Below are 26820 nucleotides of genomic sequence, written 5' to 3' on the forward strand. Positions count from 1 at the left end.
TTCCATCATTTCATTTCTCAGTGGAAGGCAGAATCAGCAAGAGCTTCTTAGATGGACTCACGGCCTAGGATTCCTTGCACTCTCTCTAGTTTGTGGACACTTCTAAGAGGTAATTCTGCTTCTATGGAAGAGGAATCAGTGTTGAGGCGCCTGAGTGGCTCAGTTGGTTAAGCGTCTGCCCCCGGCTCAGGTCCTGATCTCAGGGTCCTGGGATTGAGTCCCACATCAGGCTCCCTGCTCAGGAGGGAGTCTGCTTGTCCCTCTGCTCCTCTCCCTGCTTGTTGTCTCTCTCTGTCTGTCCATCCCTCTCAAATAAAATCTTTTAAAAAAGAAGAAGAAGAATCAGTGTTGGTGGGGGAATATCAGAGTCAAGAGTTGCAGTATCGCTAGAATAAGTGCTTGGGAAACCAGCTTGTACCAACTTGCAGAAGCCGATTGCTAAGTTTTTGAGAATTTTGCAAGTTGGTTGTTGCCATTATTAAAAATGAAATCATATAATCATACAAAGTGAATAATATAAAAGTAAGGTAATAAATACTTAAAACTCAGCATTTCAAATTATTTTACTATTATGTATGCTCTGAGGTTATTCTTACCTGTTGTATCTATGGGGTGGAAATACAATATAATGTTGTGCTACTCCTCATCTCTTCCCAACATTCAGTGGTGTCACATTGGTAGCTTGAAATCAGCCATAGTGGTAATCTTTATACCACAGGATTGGCAAATGCTGCAAATCAGAGCTTAATTTACTATTCTGTGGCCAGACAAAATTAAGGGAATGACAAACTACAGCTCATAAACCAAATCTAGCCCACTGCCTGTTTTTGTATGGCTTATGAGCTAAAAATGTTTTTTATATTTTTGATTGTTGAAAAAAAACAAAAGAAGAAAAATATTTCCGGATATATAAAAATTACATTGAATTCAAAGTTTAGCATCCACAAATAAAGTTTGGCTGGAATACAGCCACGCTTATCTGCTTACATGCAGCTTCTGGCTGCTTTCATACTGTGATGGCCGGGTTGTACAAATAGAGATAGTTAAGATAGAGACCTTATGAACGAAAAAACCGAAAATGTTACTATCTGGCCCTTTGCAGAAAACGTTGGCCAGTCCCTGGTTTGGACTTCAGAAAGTGGTAGAGGAAATTTAACTAATACAGATTAAATTTTTTAAACATGTCGTGTCTGGTTATTGCATTGTGAATAAAAAATTGAGGAGATATTCTTCCAGTTTTCCTCCAGTACTCAAATCATTGACAAGTAAGTTCCGAGATATATGTCTTTCTTGTTTTACTTAGTCTTACTCACTGACTTAAAGGAAAACATTCACTAACATTCATGTAAGAACCACATCTGGTTCTCAGTGGCAACTGTAGATTGGCTATAGGTATAAGAGTTTGGCACAAATTAACAAAAACATTCTGTAAGAATCAATTGATTTACAACAAAGAATATTATGTATTTTATTATTATTAATAAATTGTGTGCTACATATCCTTTACACCAGTATGGTTTATAATAAACTTATGTCTGTAAATAGAGGCATACTCCCCCACCCCCTAACCCCACCTCACGGAGCCAGTTGTTAAACACTTAGTAGTACATCACTGACTAAGGTCCTTTTATCACCTCCTCACATTCTTACCTCTCCTAAGAAATAGTGGGAAAATCCCAGCAATTATCAGTCTGGTAATCTACAGTGACAACAAGTTAGGAGTCCAGGGACAAGTCGAGTCTAAAATGAAGCTTGGATCGGGGCTCCGCTGAGAGTCTTTCAGACTACGCATAACAACAACCTATTATTCATACTTCAAGCAGATTTCCTGAACTGTACTGTTGAATTCCCAACAGAGTTTTAGCTTCGATTATTTTCATTTGGAATTTTTTTTTTCATTCTTTGTTCTCCTTTCTCCAAATTGGACTAGAACCCTGCCTTCCAGAACCCCTGAAACATGGAACTCTTTTGATAGTCTCCCACGTGACTTAAAAGCTTGGACATCTCTTAAACCTGGAGTGCTTCCTCCATCTTGCTCTTACCTCAATCAAAATTACATAAACTGAGACCCCAGAAGCTATCACTCAAATTAAATCTGGCCTCTGGGCAAACATTAGGTAAAAGACCACCAGAAGGATGTCAAGCAGTTCTTGTTCTCATTGAAAATTTGTCTAACGACACAGTCAAAGAAGGGCATGTTCAAGGCCCGATGGCAGAACTCGGGTGTTAAAGTTTTCAGCATTTCTCTTCTTGAGACTGAGGGTTGTTGGGGTCACTCACAGAAAATAGACAACTTTCTTTTCTTTTTTATCATACTGCAGTAATCCAGTATCAGAAATTAGGTGATAATAATAGTAATGTAAAGACAAACGTAATAAAGCTTTGGGTTGCTAGCATCCATAAGAGAAGAATGTATTACCTACTTGTTTTCTAAAGTGAAGACAATGTACACTGTACATTTAAAAACTGCTCATTTCACCTCAGTGTGCTTTCTGAGGAAATGTGTCTCAGACACCAAATCAATGCTTTTATGTAATCATTTTTAAATTGGAGGCCAGTTTAAATTACGACCATAATCAAAATTAATAGCGTAACATTTTTTGAAACATTAGGTGTCTGAGAAAATTATCCCTTGACTTCACCATGGGACTGTGTTACCCATTGATTTTAAAACTACTCTGATGATCTCATGGTTATCTTGGGCTGTCATTGACTAACATGTCACATCCCACCTTTCATCAGCTAACCATGCTTTTGCCAAATAATGTGAAGTCAAACTGCTTATCTTTTCTCAAACTAAGGAAATGCAGGGGGTGTGATGTTTTAAATTAAGCAGGATTATCATTCTCATAAGGATAGAAGAACTTAAAAACAGTTGTACCAATCCAGAAAGCCTTTATTTGTATTTCATATATTAATTTAGCTCTAAATATTATATTCCATCCTTTTAGAAGTTTCAAATTGAGCAATCACTGTTTGTTTGTTTGTTTGTTTTTTCTTCTCATGGATGACTTGCAAAAATAGTAGAAGCTATTTTTTCAATATATTGTCCAAAGCAACAAGATTTCTAGTATGGAAGATAAAGATTGCTGATACCTGTTTAATGAATTGTTGCCCTGAAATACTGCCCTAAACTTACAAAATTCCTCCTTAAAACTGCTTAATTTATTAGAATGGAGATCCATTTCATAAATGACTAATGGTCACATCCTTCAATGTGTTGTACACAACAGCAGTAGCTAATGCTTGACGATGGGCTGTGATTATGACCTTTACTATATCACAGTAAGAAATTTGAGTAATTTATTTGTAGTAATAACACTGATTGAATGACACGACGGGCTTGTATGTCGAGGCTTTGCTACATAGGATGAACATTTCTAATTCCAGAAAACAAAGGCATATGTACATCCATAGCCATATGTGTGTGTATATCTTTGTGTATTCATATACATATAATCTGTAGTGAATTTGATTTGCTCAAACATAATTCACTTCCCCCAAATTAGACAGACAAAGCAAAAATAAATAAAAGGCCATTGTGGCATCATCTAGTTGTTTGAAGTCTGAGTTTCACGATTCCTTTTAAGCACCTGACATTTTCATTTTGTTCTAGCAGTCCCATTTTTAGTTCCTCCCTCCTATGTGGCCAGAAATGAAACCTTAACAACATGCCACATTCCTTTGAAATCTGATTATAAATTGCATCTGTGTGTTTTCTCAGCAGCAAGTGGAAGCTTCATATTGTGTTGTAGAAATCTACACAGCTGGTGCTAAACTGTGATTTTATTCAAACTCTGCATGAGAATTGGAGAATTATAGACAGAGATAATAAATAGGCCTCTAGCAGAAGAGCTAAAAAAGACAAAAGGGCAAAGAAACACAAGCAGAGTGGGATACAGTGTGATCTCGCCTGCAAAGATTGAATGCAAGACGGCTTCCGGTCAAAATCCACATCACTAAGCCATACTGGAGTCCAGGTTAACAAACACTGTGCTTACTCTGTGCTGGCGATGATCTAGCTCTGGTGATACCAAGACCAATAAGGAGGCATGATCCCAGCTCTGAGGGAGCTTATAATCAGTGGATTCATACACAGTGTGGAGAGCTAATGATGTACGGAATGCAACTAGGAAGAGTGTTGGGGCACTCGGCCAGGAATAGGATGGGATCAGAAAATGCTTCCTGAAGGAGATGATGCTGGAAATGTGTCTAAAATCACACACACTGCTGCAAAGTGAAAAGACCATTGGACTTAGAACCTGAAGAAGATGGTTTGAGTCTTAGGTCTATTGTGATCACCCATTAGCTGTGTGATCTGTCAGTAATCATAGTAACTAGAAGGTGTCACCTCTTATTGTGTTCAGGAAGCCACTATGCTCTAGTCTTCACATGCACCATCTACCTCGTGGGCGAGACACAATTATTTTCCTTCCCATTTGCAGATGAGGAAACTGCATCCCAGAGACATTAGGTTACTTGCTCATGGTCAAGGAATGAGTGAAGTGAGTGAATTTAAGCCACAGCTGTCAACTACTGCTACAAACTCTAACCTTGTCAAGACTTGGGTTAGTTTTCTTTAAAATGGGGCTAATCACGCCTGTCTTATTTGATGTTGCAAAGTCTTTTGAGGATCAAATGAGATAATGTAAAATGCTTTGACAAGTGTAGGTCCAATAACATACAAGATACTGATTCTTTTTCCAGCCACTGTGGCATTGAATTACCATGTCCTGTTGTCCTGTCAGCACATGCAATGACTATTTTCCCCAGCCCAGAGCTACAAAAGCTCTGTGTGATAGTAGAGCATGTTTAACATGCAGAGGATGTACTAATTGTTGACTTCTCCAACCATGGGACACGTATCCATGGATACACACCATTCCTGCCTAGATCCTCCACTCTCAATATTGTGATATCTGGAGCGTATATGAGTCTCAGGAAACACCACGAGGGGGCTGCTCAAGAGAAGTCTTGCTGAAGGATTCCATGTGAGGGCTATTCATCCACCATCTCCCTCAGACCCGAGCCAGGTGCTATCCTAGGAGGAGGAGCTAAGAGTCCTGGATGTGAACTTGGTTCCTTTCTAGTTAAGCATCCTAGGTTGAGGTAGAGGAGTTGGTTGGGTACATAGGACTGTGATATGGACAGATCTGGCAAAAGCTTGGCCTGTGAAGTTGAATGATGAGAGAAGAAGAAGGGAGGAGGACTGAAAAGCTTTGAGGGTCTCTGCCAACTGTAATCAAAGGTCTCACCCATGGTCTTTTCCCCCGAGGTGGGTGTGGGACAGACACATCAGAGCTGAGAAATGGTAACTGGAGTCTAAATGCGGACTTTTCTGCACCTTTCTCAGAGTTATACTGCCACATAGAGGTCATTACGTGGTCACAGAAAATGGGAGGGTGGCAGAGATGGTTCCATCTTCAAGTTATGTTTTGTTCCAAGTGCAGGACGGAGATTCAGATAGAAGGTGATTAAAAATCCCACTTTAAATTTATGTAAATCTTGGCTCACTGTTTATTTCTAGCATATGTGTATTGGTGAAATCTAAAGTTCACAGCAGTCCTAGAGCAAAGAAGTTAAATGCAGCTATCAATAGAAGATTCTAATCCATGAACAACAGCCAAACTTTAATATTCTCTGATATTTCTGAGTTAGGTGCTGTAGAACAGTGCTTCTCAAACTTTATAAAGTGCATGTGAATCACCCAGGTGTGTTATTAAAAGTATGTGTAGACTCACAAAATGTGGGGTGCTGGTACATTTCTAACAAGCACCCAGACAATGCCTGATGTTGTGACCCATGGACCACACTTTGAGCAGTGAAGCTGTAGGGGATGCAAAGATAAATAAAATAGATGAAACAGTATTTCTGCTCTTAAGGAGCTTGCATTTTGCCACAAGACAGACTAATGTTACATTATTGCTTCAAAGAATCAGTGTAAAGCTGATTCTCAGATTATTTTTTAATTGTAGGAAAATACACAAGTAAAATTTACCATCTCAACCATTTTTAAGTGTACAATTAGTGTTAATTATATTTACATCGTTGTGTGCAACCGGTTGTTAGAACTTTTTCATCTTGCAAAACTGAAACTACATCCGTTAAACAACAACTCCCTATTTTCCATACATTGAAGACCTAGCCTCATGTGGAACTCTTAGAATATTATCATCACATTAGTCTTCAACATATTGTACTTACCAGGAGTTTTATTTTACACCGAGTCATTCTATTGAGTTTAACATGAGCTGGGAGCAAAGGTAATATCACCAGTGATAACCTAAATCAGTTCATTTTATGTGGACAGAATTTCTCTGCCTTTACATTTATAAATATTAAAATTAGAATAGAATTGAAGCTGAATTCTGTCCCATTCTAGAAATAAATGATAATCATCTAGATATATATGCATTGGAAAAAAGTCCTTGTCACCTCTTCAAGATATATTTCCAATAAATATATACTTCTTGTTCAATAAATATTTATCCAAACATAAAATACATATAAATACAAATAATTATAATAATCCCTCTACCCAGGAGATATTTTTCAAACTGCTTTAAATATAATACATATACCATAAAGTTCACTCATTTTAATGTACAATTCAATGAATTTTATGTTTACAGAATTATAAAACCATCATCACAACCTAATGTTAGAACATTTCTATCAACCTAAAAAAAAAAAAATCCATGTCCATTTACAGTCAATTCCAATTACCAACCACAGCCATAGGCAACTACTACTCTACTTTCTATTTGCCATTAAAAAATTTACAAAAATAGAACCATATAATATATGTTCATGTCTGGATTCTTTCACTGAGTTCTATCCATGTTGCAGTATTTTTGGGACCAAATAATACCAACTATATGGATTTATTACAATTTCAAAAATCCATTCATCAGTTGATTGATACTTGTTTGGGTTATTTTTACTTTTTGGCCTTTTAAAATGCTATGAACATTTCTGTCAAGTATACCTGGATACTTTGTATATGTGTACCAGTATTTGTATTGTTTGTATTGTATGTATTATAGGTGTTCTATTTCCAGAATAAGACAGGATTCAGCACCAATTCTATCTCAATTTTAACATTTATCGATGAGAAAGCTGAGAAACAGTATTCACCTAAACTAAATAAAGAAAAGTGGAAGGAATTTTATAACAGCAGCATCACTTGTTTTTTTTGAACCAAGAGATGAAAACATGTACACAACTTCACCTCTAATGGGAATTGCAGGTCATGAAGTAAGTCTACATATAACTTTTTAAGAAACAAACTGATTACCAAAATATGGCTGCGTCATTTAACATTGTACCAGTAATACATGATGGTTTGAATTTCTCCACATCCTTGTCCACACTTGTTAGTATCTATCTTTTTTTATTACAGATATTCTAGTGGGTAAATAATGACATATTGTGTTCCTTATTTCCATTTTTCTAAAGACCAATTACATTGAACATATTTTCATATGCTTTCTGGCCATTTGTATATCTTTGGACAAATGTCTATTCAAATCCTTGGCCCATTTTTAAATTATATCACATACTTTTTAGTTATTAAGTTATAATAGTTCTTTATATATTCTAAATACAACTCAGATATAATAATTTGCAAATAACTTATCATAGTCTGTGGGTTTTATTTTCAATTTCTTTTCTTTTAAGATTTTATTTATTTATTTGACAGAGAGAGAGAGAATGAGAGCAGGAACACAAGCAGGGGGAGTCGGAGAGGGAGCAGCAGGTTTCCCGCCGAGCAGGGAGCCCGATGTGGGGCTCGATCCCAGGACTCTGGGATCATGACCTGAGCTGAAGGCAGACGCTTAATGACTGAGCCACACAGGCGTCCCTTATTTTCAATTTTTTGATGGTGTCTTTTGAAGAGCAAAAGGTTTTAATTTTGATGATGTACAATTTAACAATTTTTCTTTTATTGCCTAAATTCTTAGGGTGGTAACTAAGAAATCATTGCTTCACCCAAGTTTATGAAGATTTACTCATGTTTTCTTCTAAGGGTTTTGTACTTTTAGTTCTTACAGTTAAGTCTTTGATCCATTTTGTGTTAAATTTTTAGTATGGTATGAGATAAGGGTCCAAATTCACCTTTTTTGGATGAATTTGCAATTGTTCTATTTGTTGAAAAGAATATTTCTTTCCCATCAGATTTTCTTGGCACTTTTGTTGAAAACCAGTTCACTGTAAATGGGCTTATTTATGGGTTCTTAATTCTGTTCCATTTTTCAATTCTATCCTACGTAGGTTTGTCCTGTGCTAGTACCAAACTGAATTGATTACTGAAGCTCTGTAGTAAATTTTGATATCATAAAGTGTGGGGGGAGCTAAGATGGTGGCATAGTGGGAAGACCCTAGGCTTACCTCGCCCCTCAAACACAGCTAGATAACTATCAAATCTATTTGATAGTTAAAAATCTATTCTTCTGAATAGCCAAGAAATTGACCTGTGGCCTGACAAACTGCACAACTAGAGGGAAAGAAGAGGCCACATACAGGAAGGTAGGAAGTGTGGAGATGGGCTTTAGGGGAGAAATGGATCATGGGTGCTGCAGAGGGGAGGGGGCCATGGTTGCGGAAACAGGCAAGGCAGAGTGGAGCACACAGGGATATGCACAAGTGGAACACTTCCTCAAAGCCATTGGCTGGGGAAACAAGAGGGGCTGATTTTCATGAATTTTCGCAACTAGTGGGGCTCAAAAACTGGAGTTTTAGAGGTCCACAGGCCTGCCTAAGATTGAGTCCTGACAGCACTCCCCTACTCCAGGAGAGAAGGCATGCAAGCAATCCTGGGGTGCATGGCACAATCTGAGCATCACCAAAGGCTCATGGTGAGAGACCGTTCACTCTTCTTAGAGTCCATCTGTGAGAAGTGACATTTGCAGAGTTGCCTCTCAGGTGACGAAAGATCCAGTGGACAGCATCTCCCTCCCCCACCCCTCAGCATAGGCACAGAGATACCTGCGGAGGGTGGCCAACCCAAATACTGGAGCTTTAGCCTGCTTTGCTCCAAAGCCAAAACATAGCAGCAGAGTATAAACAGCACATACCAGACACGCTCCTTGGAGCACCAGGCCCTGAACACTATATGGCCTCCCCTTTTTAAAGCCGTTACTCTCAGGAACAGGAGACATAACAGGCTTTTCTAAAGCACAGACGAAGACAGAGACCTAGACAAAATGCCAAGACAGAGGAATTCATTTCAAAAGAAAGAATAAGATCACAGCCAGAGATCTAATGGAAACAGATATAAGTAATAAGCCTGATGGAGAACTTAAAGCAACAATCATAAAGACATTCACTGGACTTGAGAAAAGCTGGAAAGACCCTTACCACAGAGATAAAGGAGCTAAAAAAATTAGACAGAAATTAAAAATGCAATAACTGAAATTTGAAACCAACTGGATATAATGACCTAAAGGATGGACGAAGCAGAGGAACACAAAAGTGAAATAGAAGATAGAATTATGGAAAATAATGAAGCTGAACAAAAGACAGAAAGAAAAGCTAAGGATCACAAGAGCAGACTTAGAGAACTCAGTGACCATATCAAATGTAGTAACATTTGTATCATAGTAGTCCCAGAAGAATAAGAGAGACAAAAGGGAGCTGAAGGTTTATTTGAGGAAGTAATAGCCAAAAACTCACCTTAATCAGGGGAAGGAAATAGAGATCCAAAACCACAAGGCACAGAGAACTCCCATCAGAATCAAGAAAAGCAGGCCAACATTAAGACACTGCAGTTAAATTTGCAAAATATACTGATAAAGAAAAGAAATCCTAAAAGCAGCAAGACATTTCCCTAACTTGCAAGGGAAAACCCATAATCTACTGGCAGATCTCTCAACAGAAACCCGGCAAGCCAGAGGGAGTGACATGATATATTCAACCTGCTGAATGGGAAAAATATGCAGCCAGAAATACTCTATCCAGCAAGGCTATCCTTCAGAACAGAAGAAGAAATAAAGAGTCTCCCAGACAAACAAAAACTGAAGCAGTTCGTGACCACTAAACCAGCCCTGCAAAAAAATATTAAAAGGGACACTTTGAGTGGGAAGGAGAGACCAAAAGTGACAAAGACTAGAAAGGAACAGAGAAAATCTCCAAAAACCATGACAAAACAAATAATAAAATGGCACTAAATATATATCAATCAATAATTACTCTAAATGTAAATGGCTAAATGCTCCAATCAAAAGACATAGGGTGTCAGAATGGAAAAAAACAAGACCCACCTATATGCTGCCTGTAAGACTCATTTTAGACCTAAAGACATATTGTATTCAAATAAAAACTCAAAACACAAAAGAAACAAAACAAACAAACAAAATGTCCTTCCCCTTTGTTCTTTTTCAAGATTGTTTTGGCTATTCTGGCTCCCTTGCATTTCCATATGAGTTTAGGATTAGCTTGCCGATTTCTGCAAAATAGTTGTCTGGGATTTTCTTAGGGATTATGCTCCATCTGTAGATCAATTTGGGGGAATATTGCCATTATAACAATATTAAATCTGTCTGCGAGTATGGAATATCTTTCCGTTCATTAGGTCTTCTATAAACACTGTCAGCAAGTCTTGCACTTATTTTGTTAAATTTATTCCCAAGTGTTTTGTTCTTGATAGTATTCTCATGAAATTCTTAATTTCATTTTTGGAGCGTTCATTGCTAGTGTTTAGAAATACTATCGGTTTTTGTATGTTGATCCTTTATCCTGCAACTTTGATGTACTTAGTAGCTTTGTAGTAAATTCTACGGTTTTCTATATATAATGACCTTGTATTTAGAAATTTCAAGTTTTTAAACACTTTAACTTTTATGGCTACTGCAAAATTTTAAAATTAGATTTAAATTTATGTACCTATGATGCAAAGAAGTTCGATAGGTGATCAAGAAAAGGCTTTCCAGAATAAAGAAATATTATATTGGGATAAGTTTTCATGAAGAACTATGGAAATACAGGTTCAGGAAGAAAAGGAAGGATGCAAAATTTTGTATTAAAGAAAAGCTTATTCATGTAGTTATAAAAATTGATGAAGGATATCAAATTGCCTGGTATTTAGGTTCACACTGGCTACATTTAGAAGGGTTATGTAGCAGTTTTATTTTAAAACTGTCAATTAACTATCGAACAATTTGCATCTTTTGCAACTATTTAAATCAGATCAAATTTTTTAGGTATGGTCTATCTAAAAATGAGGGAAAAGGTACGTCACATGTTTCCAGAATTCTTTTAGGGAGTATAAGAGCAAAATAATTTAAACCCTTGTATTAACGTGTACCTTCCTACCAGGTGTTTCTCTTTGGGATGACTGTTACCTTTCTTCGAGTGGGGGAAATTCCCAAATGGCCCCTAACTTAAAGGCCTCACCCAGTGATCCCACAACAGTCCTCATCATTAACTAATTTTGACTGAGGTAAGTACTTCATGTAGAATTAAGTCACTGCCATCCCTCAACAAGTCACTTAGGTAGGCGTAAGTGCTCAGGGCACCCTATGTATAGTTTTCTAAAGGCAAGTCTATTGAAGAGTATAAAGTGTCATCTATAGCATTTTAGTCATTTTAAAGAAGTTTTGGAGCAAGGTCAGGTATGTTCAGTTTGATCTTCCCTTTTTAGCCCCACAATCATAAATGGTATCAGCACAGTTGCTCTTTATCCTGAGGAGTCAGGAATTTAACATGGGCAGTACTGCTGCGCACACACACACAGACACACGCACACACACACCTGGAGACACTTACCATCGGCGGCAACCGTCTTAGAATACATGAGTAACAAAGACTAGGTTCCAGGAGAGTTGGGAGAATCAGCCCTGGTGCTGAAAACGGAGGCTAAGAGCAGGATCTCGTAGGCCTACGGACACAAAGCCCATCAGTAGTAAACACAAAACATGAACACACGTCTTCTGACTAGAACGTTGCCCTTTTCACATTGGACCCTGGGTAATTCTGACTCAAAATAAATCCTGACCTCAATCTGGAACTTTCTGCAGTAATCTCTCCTTTCCAATGTGGTAACAAGCATGTGTGGCTACTGGGCATCCAGAGTGTGGCTGATATAACGAGGGACTCAATTTTCAACTTTAGTACATGTGTCTAGTGGCTACCACAGTGGATGGCACCACTGTAAAATACCCACGGATACAAAGAGATCTACTTTGTAGCAAAAAAAAAAAAAAAAAAAAAAAAGCAGGAAAAGAAAAGCAAAGGAACAAAGATCAAATGGTATCAACAGAAAATAAATATCAAGGGCACCTGGGTAGCTCAGTTGGTTAAGCAACTGCCTTCGGCTCAGGTCATGATCCTGGAGTCCCGGGATCGAATTCCACATCGGGCTTCCTGCTCAGCAGGGAGTCTGCTTCTCCCTCTGACCAGCTTCCCTCTCGTGCTTTCTATCCCTCATTCTCTCTCTCTAATAAATAAATAAAATCTTTTAAAAAAGAAAATAAATATCAAGATGGTGGAGTTAGACTCAACCATATTAGTAATTATACTAAATGTAAATAGACTAAATCCTCTAATTTAAAGGCAGACTGTCGGGCGCCTGGGTGGCTCAGTTGGTTAAGCGACTGCCTTCGGCTCAGGTCATGATCCTGGCGTCCCGGGATCGAGTCCCGCATCGGGCTCCCTGCTCAGCAGGGGGTCTGCTTCTCCCTCTGACACTCTTCCCTCTGGTGCTCTCTGTCTCTCATTCTCTCTCTCTCAAATAAATAAAATCTTTAAAAATAAATAAATAAAAAAAATAAAGGCAGACTGTCAGCCTGGATTAAAGAAAAAACCACCAAGACAAAGCTATGTCTTATTTATAAGAGACACTGAAATATAAGGACACAGAAACATCAAAAGGAAAGGGACTGGAAAAAAGACATATTGTGCCGAAAATAAACTCTAAGACAGGGGGTGTTACCAGGGATAAAGACAGACAATACATAATAATAAGAGAGTCAGTTTGACAAAAAGACTTAATACTAAACATGTATATCTAACACAATTTCAAAATTCATTAAGCAAAAATTAACAAAACTAAAAGGAGAAATAGACAATCACAGTTGTAGATTTCAACAAATTTCTCTCCATAATTAACACAGCAAGAAGACAAAAATGATGAGTAAGAATATAAACACTATTTAATCCACTCAACCTGACTGATATTTATGGAAACATCATCCAACCACTGAATGCACACTCTTTTAAAGTATATTTAGAACTTTAAGAAAAGAGTATAACACATCTGAATAAATTTCAAGTATACCATCTGTCCCCAAAGAAATGAAATCTGAAATTAATGACAAAAGACTAATAGAAAGTCCTGAAATATTTGGAGATTAAGCACAATTCTAAATAACAATTCTAAATAAAGGGAATTGGACAATATCTGAAGTGAATGAAACAAAACAATATGCAGGAAATGGCAGGATGCAAATAGAGCAGTCACGAGGAAAATTTATAGTTCTCAACGCATGTATCTGAAAACTTCTCAGAAAGGTTTATAATCAGTGATTTAAGCTTCTGTTGTGAAAAGTTATAAATTAAACCCAGAGTAGAAGAACGGAAAAGCAGAAATCAATGAAACTGAAAACAGAAAAAAAAAAAGAAAATATTAACAAAGCCAAAAGTTGGTTCTTTGAAGTAATTGTTAAATACTAAACCCTTACAAGACATGAACAAGAATAAAACAAAGAAGGGTGCCTGGGTGGTTCAGTCGGTTAAGCGTCTGCCTTTGGCTCAGGTCATGATCCCACGGTCCTGGGATCCCCCGCATCAGGCTCCCTGCTCTGTGGGGAGGCTGCTTCTCCCTCTCCCTCTGCTGCTCCCCCTGCTTGTGTTCTCTCGCTCTCTGTCAAATAAATAAATAAAATCTTAAAAAAAAAAAGAATAAAACAAAGAAAATGCACATTACCAAGATCAGGAATAAAAAGGGAGGCATCACCATAGATCCTTTTAGCCCTGGAAAGCCTTCTAGGGGATATCATACCCAACTTTACACCAATAAATGGGACAACTTATATGAAATAGACAAAATACTCAAAACACCCAACATTCCAAAACTGAAGCAAGAAGTAGTTAAAGAATATGAACACCCATAACAAAGTGGCAGCAAGAGAAATTTAGGAAAAAAAAAAATCCCATTTACGAATGTACCAAAAATAATAAAATACCTTAGGGATAAATTTAACCAAGGAAATGAAAGACTTGTACTCTGAAAACTATCAGACCTTGATTAAAAACAAACAAACAAACAAACAAACAAACTAAAGATGACACAAGCAAATGGAAAGACATACTATGTTCATGGACTGGAATAATTAATACTGTGAAAATGCCCATAATTCCCAAAGCAATCAACAGATCTGTACCTCTGAAACAAATAATGCAATATATGTTAAGGAAAAAAAAGAAGATAGCAGGAGGGAAGGATGAAGGGCAGTAAATTGGAGGGGGAGATGAACCATGAGAGACGATGGACTCTGAAAAACAAACTGAGGGTTCTAGAGGGGAGGGGGTAGGGGGATGGGTTAGCCTGGTGATGGGTATTAAAGAGGGCATGCTCTGCGTGGAGCACTGGGTGTTATGCACAAACAATGAATCATGGAACACTACATCCAACTAATAATGTATGGTGATTAACATAACAAAAAATTTAAAGTAAAAAAAGCTAATGATGTAATGTGTGGTGACTAAGATAACAAAAAAATTTAAAGAAGAAGAACAAAGTTGGAGGACTCACACGTCCTGATTTCAAAACCCACTACAAAACTACAGTAACGGGCTCCCTGCTCAGCAGGGAGTCTGCTTCTCCCTCTGACCCTCTTCCCTCTCGTGCTCTCTATCTCTCATTCTCTCTCAAATAAATAAATAAAATCTTAAAAAAAAACTACAGTAATTAAAACCGTGTGATTCTAGCACAAAGACAGACATACAGACCAACAGAAAAGGATTGAAGATCCGGAAATAAACCTATACAACTACAGCCAATTGGCTTTCAACCTGGGTTCCAAGACTATTCAATAAGGAAAAAATGATTTCTTCAACAAATGGTGCTGGGAAAAGTGGATATCCCCATACAAAAGAAGAAAGTTGGCTCCCTATCTCACATCATACACAAAAATTAACTACAATGGATCAATGATCTGAATATAAGTACTAAAATAATAAAACTCTTAGAAGAAAACATAAAGGTAAACCTTCACGATCTTGCAGATGGCAACAATTTCTTAGATATGATACCAAAAGCATGAACAACAAAAAATATATAAATTTAACTTCATTAAAAATAAAAATTTTGTGCATCAAAGGACACTATCAAGAAAGCAAAAGGAACAAAATATTTGCAAATCATATATCTGAGGAGTCTAATATCCAGAATATATAAAGAACTCTTAGGACACAACAACAAAAATATAAACAGCCCAATTTAAAATTGGGCAAAGAACTTGAATAGACTTTTTTTTTCAACAAATATGCAAAAAGATTCTCAACATCAGTAGTCATTAGGGAAATGCACATCAAAACTACAATGAAATATCACTTCATACTCATTAGAATGACGATAATAATTTAAAAAAAGAAAATAACAACTGTTGGTAAGGGTGTGGAAAAATTGGAACCCTCATACATTACCGGTGGGAATGTAAAATGGTTCAGCTTCTGTGGAAAACAGTTTGGTGGCTCATTAAACAGTTAAACATAGAATTACCATATGAACCTGAAATTCTACTCTTAGGTATATACTCAAAGAAATGAAAATATTGCACACACAAAAACGTGTAAACACATGCTCATAGCAGCACTATTTGCAAAAGGCAAAAGATGGAAACAGTACAAATGTCCATCAACTTAAAATGGATACACAAATGGTGGTATATCCATGCAATGGAATAATATTTGGCCTTAAAAAGGAAGAAATTTTTGACACATACTACAACATAGATAAAGTCTTGAGGACTTTACGGTAAGTTAAATAAGCCAATCCCAAAAAGACAAATACTGTGTGATTCTAACTATATGAGGCCCTTGGTGTAGTCACAAACATGAGGACAGGACGTAAAGTGTTGGCAGTCAGGGGCTGGGGGAGAGTCGGAGTCACTGTGTAATAGCGACAGAGTTTCAGAGTCACAGGATGGAAGGGGCTGTAAGGATGGATGCTTTGAACGTATACTGTGTGTTGTATGTATTTCAGCACAATAAAACAGTCACACACCGTGTGGTTCCACGTACGTGGAATATTCAGAGCACACAAATCCATAAAGACAACAGACTGGTGGTTCCAGGGGCTGAGAGGGGGTGGGATGGGGAGAAGCTGTTACATGGGTGTGGGATTTTACTGTGGGGCACAGAGAGGTTCTGGAACTACGCAGAGCTGCTGGTTGCACAACACTGGGAATTGTACTAAATGCCACTGAATTGTTTGCTCTGAAACTGTTGATTGTATGTGAATTTCGCCTCAAAATATTATTTTAAAAAATTAGTTCCAGGGGCTCCTGGGTGGCTCAGTTGGCTGAGCGTCCAACTCTTGGTTTTGGCTTAGGTCACGTTCTTGGGGCTGTGGGATGGAGCCAAGCCCCGCGTGGAGCTCCGTGCCCCAGGGAGGGTCTGCTGGAGATTCTCTCTCCGTCCCTCCCTCTGCTTGAGCTCTTACACTCTCTCTCTCTCTCAAAAGAATAACTCAAAAAAAAATTTCCAGAGCTTTTCAGAAACTCTGATAGTATCTGTTTCCTTTGTTCGTTGCCGTCACCCCACCCCACCAACGCTTACTTAAACATTGTGCTTTGGGGAGAGGTTGTATTCTGCCCACATCTCTGGCCACCAAGACCCTCTGGGCCAGGGTCTCAGGAGATCACAGTCTCTGGACACACGAATACCAGTTTGAGAACTAAATGCTCACTCTATTACCCAGCGTGGTGCCCTAGGGGACTGAACCCCAATGACGTTTTCTGTAGTTTTTCTGAGGAACCCATAAGGAAATCTAGGGGACCCTTGAACTCAAGTTGAGTTCATGGCCTATTGACTTGGCACTTCCACAAAACATTTCTTCAAAAAAAAGTACACAATTATACTGTTAAAATAGTACAGAATTATAATTGTAATTCTTCTTTCTGGTGATATCTTTTGAGTGCCAAAGTACCCTGAAGATAACTTCATTGGATAGTTTTCCTTAAATGATTTCGAAAAAATTAAAACTTAATCCTTTCTATCTCTTACTTATAGGAAAATCCCTCTCTCTCTGTCACAGAATCACAGAATAATAGCTAACATTTATTGAGCACTTACTATACACCAGATGCATTTTTTTTAAGACTTCATTTACTTGAGAGAGAGAGTGCACAAGTGCATGAGCGGGGGTGGGGGGAGGGGCAGAGGCAGAGGGAGAAGCAGACTCCCTGCAGAGCAGGGAGCCTGATGTGGGACTCGATCCCAGAATCCTGGGATTATGACCTGGGCCAAAGGCAGACACTTAACCAACGGAGCCACCCATGTGCCCCTACCAGACACTGTTTAAGCACATTATAATGCTATGATCACCCCCATTCTAAAGATGGTAAGCTTGACGGGCTTCTCTGCCCACTCACTCAGTGGGGAAACCAGGGTTAGAACTCTGGGTGCACAGCATGCATCCCCAACCACACGGTGCCACCCTGCCCTGTGTCTCATCCTAGCAAGGGACAGAGCCAAAGAGACTCTTCACTCTGCAGACGAACGCACCTTATGGCCTGCAGCCATGCATGGCCTGGGTCAAAGCTGCCTACCAAACCACGATTCCTCTACTTGACAGTAAAGAGACGGGTCACCCTTCTGACTGTCCTTCCCATTCATTTAGAATTCAGGCATTTCTTCTCTTCTGCTCTGCGCACCATTGTCCCCACCCCAAAACACATACACAGAGCACATCCATTACTTCACACAGGGTCTTCTCAAGTCTTTCTCTAGAGCTGTCTTGGACCTGCTTGGACTATTTCACACTGAGACAAACAAGGTTTCCCAGACTCAGCTGTAATCCAGCTGCTCCCTTCTGAGGATGTTGTTTTTATTCTTGAAAGTCACAGGCAGTGCTCTTAGCTTGGGCAGGTGGGAAGCCATAGACAGGCATCCCACAGGGCATGTACTGCATCTGTGTGGCCCACAGAAGGCTGGGCTGGGCAGGGGAATAAAAATGTGCTTTATGAGAGGGGAGGGTGACCACCATGTGACAAATATTTGTTGAGCACCTACTTTATGCCACGCATTATGATGCATGGGAAAACAGGGAAATAACGCAAAGCGGGCGCTGCCTGGGGAGACAGGCAGTCAACAAAGATCAGGCACAAGAGGATGTTAGCTCAGACTCTCCCATGGAGGCCCTCCTATGGCAAAGCCAAGCAGGAAAGGGGCTGGGGGTGTGTGGCTGTGGCGGGGTGTAGGCAGGATGACCAGGGGAGCTTTCTGAGGGTAATGCCTGCCAGCGTTGGGGGTCTGTGGGTCTGGGAGCCACACACAGGTGATCTTTCTTTGGAGGAAGTGCACATACCTGCTGACCTGAACAACTCTACTTCCAAATTTAAACTTAATTCGTGTCCCAAACTGCTGTAGGTATTAGATTTAATCCCTGTCTCAGGTCTTAGAAACATAAGATGTTTTAAAGTCATATAAAAGAAATTTACCACAAAGTAGCTTTTGCACAATCTGATTTTCTCAATGTTGGGGAAAATTTTGTAAGGTCAGATGGTATCTGAAAGCTGAGAACTTGGGCCCAGGTGTGAACTGAGGTGCCCAGAAACACCTGGAAAGATATACCAGCTCTCAGGACAGAAGAAGCCTTCAGTGTAGGAGCCTTGAACTGAATGATAAGCTGGGTTACCTTTCAGGAAGCATTTACACATGCGTCTTTAACATGAACCCATATTGTGCTCTGAGGTAGGTGGGCCATGCATTATTCCTGTTAATGAGCAGATTGAAGCTCAGAGAGGCTGAACTACAAAGCCAAAGTGCAACAGCTAATAGAGGGTGGATGTGGGTGCTCATCAAATCTCAGAGTACAAGTCTTTCACTTCTTCGGTTAGGTTTATTCTTAGGTATCTTATTATTGTGAGTGCAATTGCAAATAGCATTGTTTTCTTATTTTTTCTTTCTCTTGCATCATTTGTAGTGTATACAAATGCAACAGATTTCTGCACCTTGATATTGTACCCTGGGACTTTCCTGAATTCCTTGATCAGTTCTAGTAGTCATTTGCTGGGATCATCAGTGTTTTCTGTATAGAGTACCATGTCATCTGCAAACAGTGAAAATTTTACTTCTTCCTTGTTTGGATGCCTTTTATTTCTTTTTGTTGTCTACTTGTGGGAGAGACATAGGGCAGTCATGTCCCCAGAAAACCAGACTTGCAAGTGCCTTTTGACCAAAGCCCCTCCGACCAAGCTTGGCGCAAGGCAATCAAGTCATCTGCACAGAAGGGTGACCAGGAGCCTTAGGACCATGGGCCCTCCATCTCAGCTTTGTACAAGGCAAAGGAATCACCAAGACCCTGGGCCAAGTGCATGCCCACCAATGCAACAAAGAACAGCACAACTGAATCCTTCAGAAAATCAGGCCTCCTGGGAGTCTCGAGAATATGAAACCTCCAACCGAGCTCTGCACTGCCCAAATGAGGACCCTTGAAACCAGGCTGAGGGAGAGTCCTCTGAAGAGGAGCCCTACAACATAGCCAAGCACTGGGCACAAGAATCGCTTGGACACCAGGCTGAACACAAGCACCCTGAGATCATGAGGACACCATCCCTGCCAAGCACAGGGTAATCAGGTCCCCAGAACACCAGGAGCACTTAGGCTAGGAGATCTCCAACACAGTCTGGCACAGGCAAATGAATCACCTGGACTCTAGACTGCAAAGGAGCCCTCAGAAGAAAAGCTCTCCAACCCAGAAAAGCATAAGGCAATCAGGTTCTCAAACACAGGATTTTGTGGAGCCCTCTGACCAAAACCCCTCCAACCAGACCCGGAGGCGGACAAATATGTTATCTGGACAGTGGACCCGGCAGGAGCCTTAAGTCCAAAAGCCCCCCTACCCAACTCAGCACCAGAGAAAGGAGCCACCTAGAACCTAGGACAAAGAAGGGGAGTCTTCTACTGCTGTTGAGAAAATGGCAACAAATTCCCCAGAACACCAGGCCCAATAGATGCCCTGAGACTATGACACCACCAAGCTAGTAGCACACTGGGCAAAGGAGTGCCCTGGACACTGGGCTGAGTGGGAGTCCTCTCTCTGGGAGCTCTTCAGCCCAACAAAGCACAGGGCAATTGAGTCCTCACAACACTGGGCCAAACAGGAAACTTCAGACACTCCAACTCAGGTTGGCAGTGGGCAAAGGACTCACTTGGACAACAGGATGACTGGACTCCCTCCAAGTGGGGGCCCTTCAACTGAGGAGACAGCTGGCAACTGAGTCGCTAGAACACCAGGCCAACTGGGAGATCTGGGTCACCAAGCCTTCTGATTCAGCTTGACACTGGGCCAAGTCTCTCAGACATCAGGCTGAGCAGCAGACCTCTGACCCAAACCCTCCACCCCATAGAGCACAGGACAATTGGGTCCCCAGAACACAGGTTGCCTGGGAGCCCTCTGGTCACGACTCCTCCATCTCAGCTCTGCACTGGGCCAAGAAGTCCCTAGAACACTAAACTGACTGGAAGCCCTTTAACTAAGGCGACCCCAGGACAAGTGAGTCACCAGTGCCCTGGGATAGACTTCAGCTTAAGGTCATTGTGGCTTGTCACCTGGGTAGCCCCCGTCTTTTTGGGAATTCCCCTCAAGAGGAAAGGATACCAAGCCAAAAAGCGGAGTCAAACCAAAAGTTTGGAGAGTTTGAAATAGATCTCATAGCAGGAGATGAGGTGGGGGGTTGAAACATAACTCATATCAGGAGATGAGATGGGGACTGGAGGGAATTCTAGAAGAGACCCCAGGCCCTGAATACAGAGGACTCATTGGCAAAGGTCCTCCAGATGAAGGAGAGGTGCTCCATTCTGGAATGAGTGGTGGAGACCATAGAAAAACAAATCAAGTCGTGGGGTGAGAAGCAGGCTCAGGTCTATGAGGTAGAGACATTGTTTGGGTACATCAAGGACTTGCTGGAAGCTTTTGCCTCCCAGGCAACGGCATCCAAGTGGTGATGTCCCTGCACACTCCCATCAAAGATGCCATAAATGCAGAGCTTGGAAAAGTTTGGTCATCTCCAGGAGTGAGAGTTTTAATATTTTTCAGAGGCTTAAATAACTTAAAAATATTATTTCAGAACAAGTACAGGGAACAACCCCTGGGTGACTGTGATGTATAGCTGGGGTTACTCTCACTACTGTGCCTTATAAGACATCACATTCTCCAGTTGGTGGGCAGTAGCCTCCACAGCTCTGAGAAAGTGTCAGTGAATTATGCAGAGCTGACCCTGAACGCATCCTTCCTATCCCCATCAACACTTTTAGACATCCTGGTTTCTGGAAATCAAGATCAGCTGCTGAGGTCATCCACATTCTGAAGGAAGGAAAAAATAAGCTGTAATGTCCATATGTAGGTATTTCTGCAAAAATGATTTTTGTCCCTAGCCCCATCACACATGATGTGGCAAATTTGTGTTTGGACCCTGGCATAAAGGTTCCAAACTCTGGTCACCAGAACTACTATTTCTTGACTGCGTGTCCCTGTGTGATGCAGACCTCTGCAGAGTAATGTGACAAGATGAGGGAACCAGGCTGGAGGGCGACCAGAAGCAGGGGACCATTCCCTGCCTCTGGATGATTTCCTCCTGTGGGTGAGGTAGGTATAGACTGGAGTAAGGAGCTTGGAGTGTGGGCTCTCTGCTCTGAGCCACAGAAGCACTGCAGAAGTTGGGGGAGACACAGATTACTACTTGCTGCTCCATGTGGAGGGGTGGATGGACAGAGTAAAGAAGAGAAGGAGACAGGAACAGGTGCATATGGAATACTCGGGTGTCTGTGGATATGGAGGAAGGTGTCTACCTCTAATATGCAGAGCTGAGATTCTGCCATGCATTGGACAGAAGGAAGGAGGAGAGTAAGGTTCCAGGTTTGTCTTCTCCCTAGAGTTTGTCCCCTTACCTCAAGGTAGGATGTGGGAGCTCAAGTGCCTTGTGGATATCAATGAGCTGGGGTCTGCCTGTGGCTGTAGTGGAGGTGGAAGAGAGCCTAGAGCCATGGTTCCTTGGGGGAGCTCAAGGCACTCTGCTCATAGCACCAGGGCGAAAGCTGATTAGAGCCATGAAAAAGCTGTCTCTTAGGGAAGGTCAAAACAAGGGGGACTTGGGATGAGAGAGGTTAGTATCTCTAAGATGGATGGTGTCTGAAATTATAGGAGGGCTGCTGCTTTCAGGAGCCAGTGGGGAGGCTGGTGCAGTCTGGGTCACTTGGATTTGACGGGGAAGTGGATCACAGTGTGATCCCAGAGCTGCTAACCTCTAGTGGCCACCTGCTCAGACCCCACTTACCAGACACATGTTTCTGGACACAGCAGGATCTTGGAGGTGCTGGGACCCCACTTTGGGGGTGTGTAGCAGAGCAATTCACTCCTTGAGCCACCATTCCTTCACCTGTAAAATGCCGGCAACTTTGGGGGGGTGGCTGTGTGAGCAGGATGCAGGAGACGGCAGGGTTGGGGAGGGGATCTCTAAGGCCAGGGGACGGATGCTGTCCAGAGGAGGGAGGGCAGGCTGTGAGCCAAGTCCTTGCCCCGCCAGTTCCTTCCCAAACTCAGAACAGCAGATTCAGGAGAGCAGTCTGTGTCCTGCCTCTGTCCTGTCCCACACCTGGCCTTCTCGGCCCCTTAGGTACAGCACATCACAGCCCAGCACCTGCCCAGTCACAGACCAGCACCAGGTTCCTCCTGCCTCCTACACTGCTGCTTGACACCCACACATTGGGGTCCTGGGGAAGCTTGGAGCTTCCAGGAGCCAGGGTGGGACTGATAGCTTTAGGGAACTATGCTGAGGTGTGTTGACAGGTAGAGCGATCCGATAGGTAGGGAGGGATTTAGGTCCATTTAGAGATTCAGATAGTACAGAAATGTCCCATCGCAGAGGCACTCTTGGCTCGTTTTGCCCCAAGGTAACATCCTACATCACTGCAGAACACTATTCGCACCAGGAAACTGACAGTGTGGTATGATGGACATGTCTAGGTCTGTCACTTTGTCATGGACATTTATAGATTCAACAGCATAATCCAGGTATGGAACTACTCTGTCAGCCCAAAGATCTCCTTCATGCTACCCATCCCTGCCCATGGCATTCACCCCTGTGTTTTACATTTTGGATATATTGGCATTTTGTTACATGAGGGAACTCCTACAGCTGTGACTGGTGATGTTGTTTGGTTTCATTCGGGATAATACGCCTGGAATCCATTTACGTTTTGTGTTATCCTAACTTTATGACTTTTTATCACTGAGTTGGGCTCCCTAGTTTGGAAATGCCACAGTTTGTTCATCTGCTCCCCTTTTGAGGGATATTTTTGTTTCCAGGATTTAGAGACTACAAATAATCCCACAGTGAATATTTGGCATATTGTTTTGTGGGATCTTAAATTTTCATTCTCGAGGATAAAGGTCCAGGACAGTGATTCCTGGGTTGTTGCATTTATATTTTGCTTTTGCATAACCAGTCAAACTGTCTTACCAGAGTGTTCCATTTACATTCCCACCAGCAATGTAGGAGATCTGGCTCTTTCCAACATTTGATGTTTTTACTCTGTTTTATATTAACGAGCTTTCCTAACAGTGTAGGTAGTAGTGATTACTCAATCAGGTTTTGCTTTACATTTCCCTCATGGCAAATAATGTATAGTTTTTCTTGTGCTTATTTGCCATCTGCATGTTTTCTTTGCTGAAATGTCTGTTCATGACTTGCCCATTTGCTATTTGGATAGTTTTTTTTTTTTCTCTCTCCCCCGGTTGTGTTTTAATTTTTTTATATATTATAGATAGAATTTCTTTGTAGATAAGTGGTTTGAAAATATATTCACCTAGTCTATAGCTTGTCTTTTCATCCTCCTAACAAGATCTTTACAACAACAGAAGGTTTTAATCTTGATAAAGTCCAGTATTATACCTTATGAATCCTCCTTTCTTGTCTTGTGTAAAAATGCACCAAATGCTAAGTTTAGAAAATGGCTAAACATCCATAATGTATTTTCTCACAATTCTGCTGGGTAGAAGTCCAACATAAGGCGCCAATGTGGTCAGGTTCTGAGGAAGCCCATCCTCCTGGAGGTTTGTTGATAACCACCTTCTGGCTTTGTGCTCACATAACCTTTCTTTGTAGGTGTGCATGGAGAGTGCAAGCTCTCTGTGTCTCTTCTCATAAGCATGCTAACCCCATCATGAGAGTCCTAACCTTGTGACCTAACTCAACCTATGTTCCTCCCAAGGTGCCAGGTCCAGTTTCATAGGGGTTAGAACTGAAACATGTGAATGGGATGGGGGACCGAATTTAGTCTATACCGTGTGTCTTGATGACTGTCTTGGGTTCCCTCTGTTTGGGTTTTCTTCATTTTTTAAAATTTTAGGCTCATGTCTTTTGTCAACTTTGGGAGATGATCAGCCATGTTTTCTCAAAATATTCTTTTTTTCCTTTACGTTTCTTTCAAATACGTTTTAATCCCTACTTTTCTTTTTTTCTCATTCTGGGATTCTTGTGACATGAATAGATTTTCGTTTTTGTAGATTATTTTTTTCTCTCCATTGTTCATATGAGATACTTTCTGTTGTTCTACCTTCAAGGTACTGACTCTTTCCTCTGTTATCTACATTGTCCTACTGAGCCAATTTACTGCGTTGCACTTTCCTTCCCTCCCTTCTTTCCTCCCTTTTCTTCTTCCTCCTTACCTCCCTTTCTTCTTTCCTCCCTCCCCTTCCTTCCTGTTTAAAAAAACAAGGTTTTTCTCAGGGAGTGATTTCAACCAGTTCTTTATAGTCTACTGTAATCAAGGCCTGACTCTCCCTTTAATCCTCATCATTCCTTAAAGTCTCAAGTTCATCCTCTGGGGTTTGCTTTACAAGCATCATAGGCAGTGAGGATTGCAGACTTGGCAGGAGATAGGAGAAAGGCAAGAATGGGAATAGGAGAGGGTTAGGCAATTGCTATTCCACACAGGTCTGAGGCTCTGCACCTTCTAACTGAGTGTCTTGGTTTCTAAATCTTATTTCCTCCTCTCCTCAGAGTTGAGTGTCTTTACATTCAAAGTGGGAAGAATGCATTTAAATCATTCTGTCTGGTGCTTGGATCAAAGACCACTGCTTGTGTGTTTGTTTTTTTCTCCTTAATAGTCTATCTTGTATTTGCAGTCTTTGTTTCTGATTATTTAGAGGGTGACTCGTGTCTAGCTGTTGGATGAAGGGAGAGAAGAAAACTTCAGGAGCACGTGATGTGGGTAGGGGGTGTGGAGAAAATCATCCATTAATGCCTGAAGTCTTGCTGCATTGCAGATAGTCCTAAGAAGGCAAACGGGGCCTTAGGCAAGTGGGTGCCCTGAAGGATGATATTGCCCCAACAGTAATGTTTTCCCCAACTTGGGGGCATGTGATCTTTTTAGAGAACCAGGTCTGGGCTAACTGTCCAGGTCTGGCTTTCCTGCTGTCTCTCTGATTTTCAGAGATCCTTACTTTCACCTTTGCAGCACCTTCAGAATGCTATTAAATCAGTTTTCTGTATTTGAAATACAACCACAGCAGAGACTATCAGCTCCCCTCTTACATACAAAGGGATTGCTTTTCATTTCCTTCCCTAATGCTTCTGTATGTTTGGTCTATTTCTGCAGCCTAGAGATCAGGTCTACTCTTCCTTCCTCTTTTCTTTTGCCACTTTTCTCTTCCCACTATTTTGCATGGAAGCTGACTAAAGTGGAGGCTGTGGCTGCAGTGGGTCCAGAATGGGTGGGAATGGAATACCCCAGGACTTTGCCTTAGTGAAAGGGCAGGCCTGACTCTGCCTTCCCCCAACTTCTAGCAGCCTTCTTGGGCACCAGAGTTTAGCACACAGTGGGTACTGGACACAGCTGCACTAAGTCACCTCTCTGGTGCAAACAATGTATCATGACTCTCACCTCTACCTCCTGGGGTCCAAGGGCTTAGGCTGAGTGGGCAGGTAGGTCTCTGGCCAGTCCATGGTCTTTTTATTATTATTATTTATTTATCAGAGAGAGAGAGAGAGAGCATGAGTGAGTGCACAAGCAGGCGGAGCAGCAGGCAGAGGGAGAAGCAGGATCGCCATGGAGCAGGGAGTCCGATGTGGGACTCGATACCAGGACCCTGGAATCATGACCTAAGCCAAAGGCAGATGCTTAACCAACTGAGCCACCCAGACGTCCCAGTCCATGGTCTTTTCAGAGGGTGAGGCACTTGGCATTGTGGCACCTGGAAGAACTGCTAGTAGTGAGTAGTAAGAACCTCTAGTCAGCTTAGGAAGGCATGGAGCACATTTGCTGAATTGGCACTCAGTGGATCTTTTCATATCAGTTAGCCTGGGAGGCACTTAGGGAATATCACAAGGAAACGATAAGTTCAGCAAGGTTGCAGGATACAAGATAATACACAAAAATTAATTGTATTTACATAAAACTAAAATTAAAAAACTGGAGACCCAAAATTAAAATCTTACTTCCAATAGCTCCAAAAATGCAATACTTAGGTATAAATCTAATAAGATATGCACAGGATCTGTATGCTGAAAACACAGAATGCTGATAAAAGAAATCAAGACTTAAATAGTAAGTACAAAGATATACTGTGTTCATGGACTGGTAGACTCACATAGT

General features: G+C 41.0%; 1 pseudogene; it reads right to left on the reverse strand.

Moving 5' to 3' along the window:
- The window catches only part of LOC148162938 (acrosin-like), a 111307-nt pseudogene that overhangs the window by 64740 nt on the left and 19747 nt on the right, over positions 1-26820 (reverse strand).

Source organism: Eumetopias jubatus, unplaced genomic scaffold (assembly GCF_037043125.1).
Source record: "Eumetopias jubatus isolate StellerSeaLion01/CBP00866 unplaced genomic scaffold, mEumJub1_p1.0 scaffold_12, whole genome shotgun sequence".
Lineage (NCBI taxonomy): Eukaryota > Metazoa > Chordata > Mammalia > Carnivora > Otariidae > Eumetopias > Eumetopias jubatus.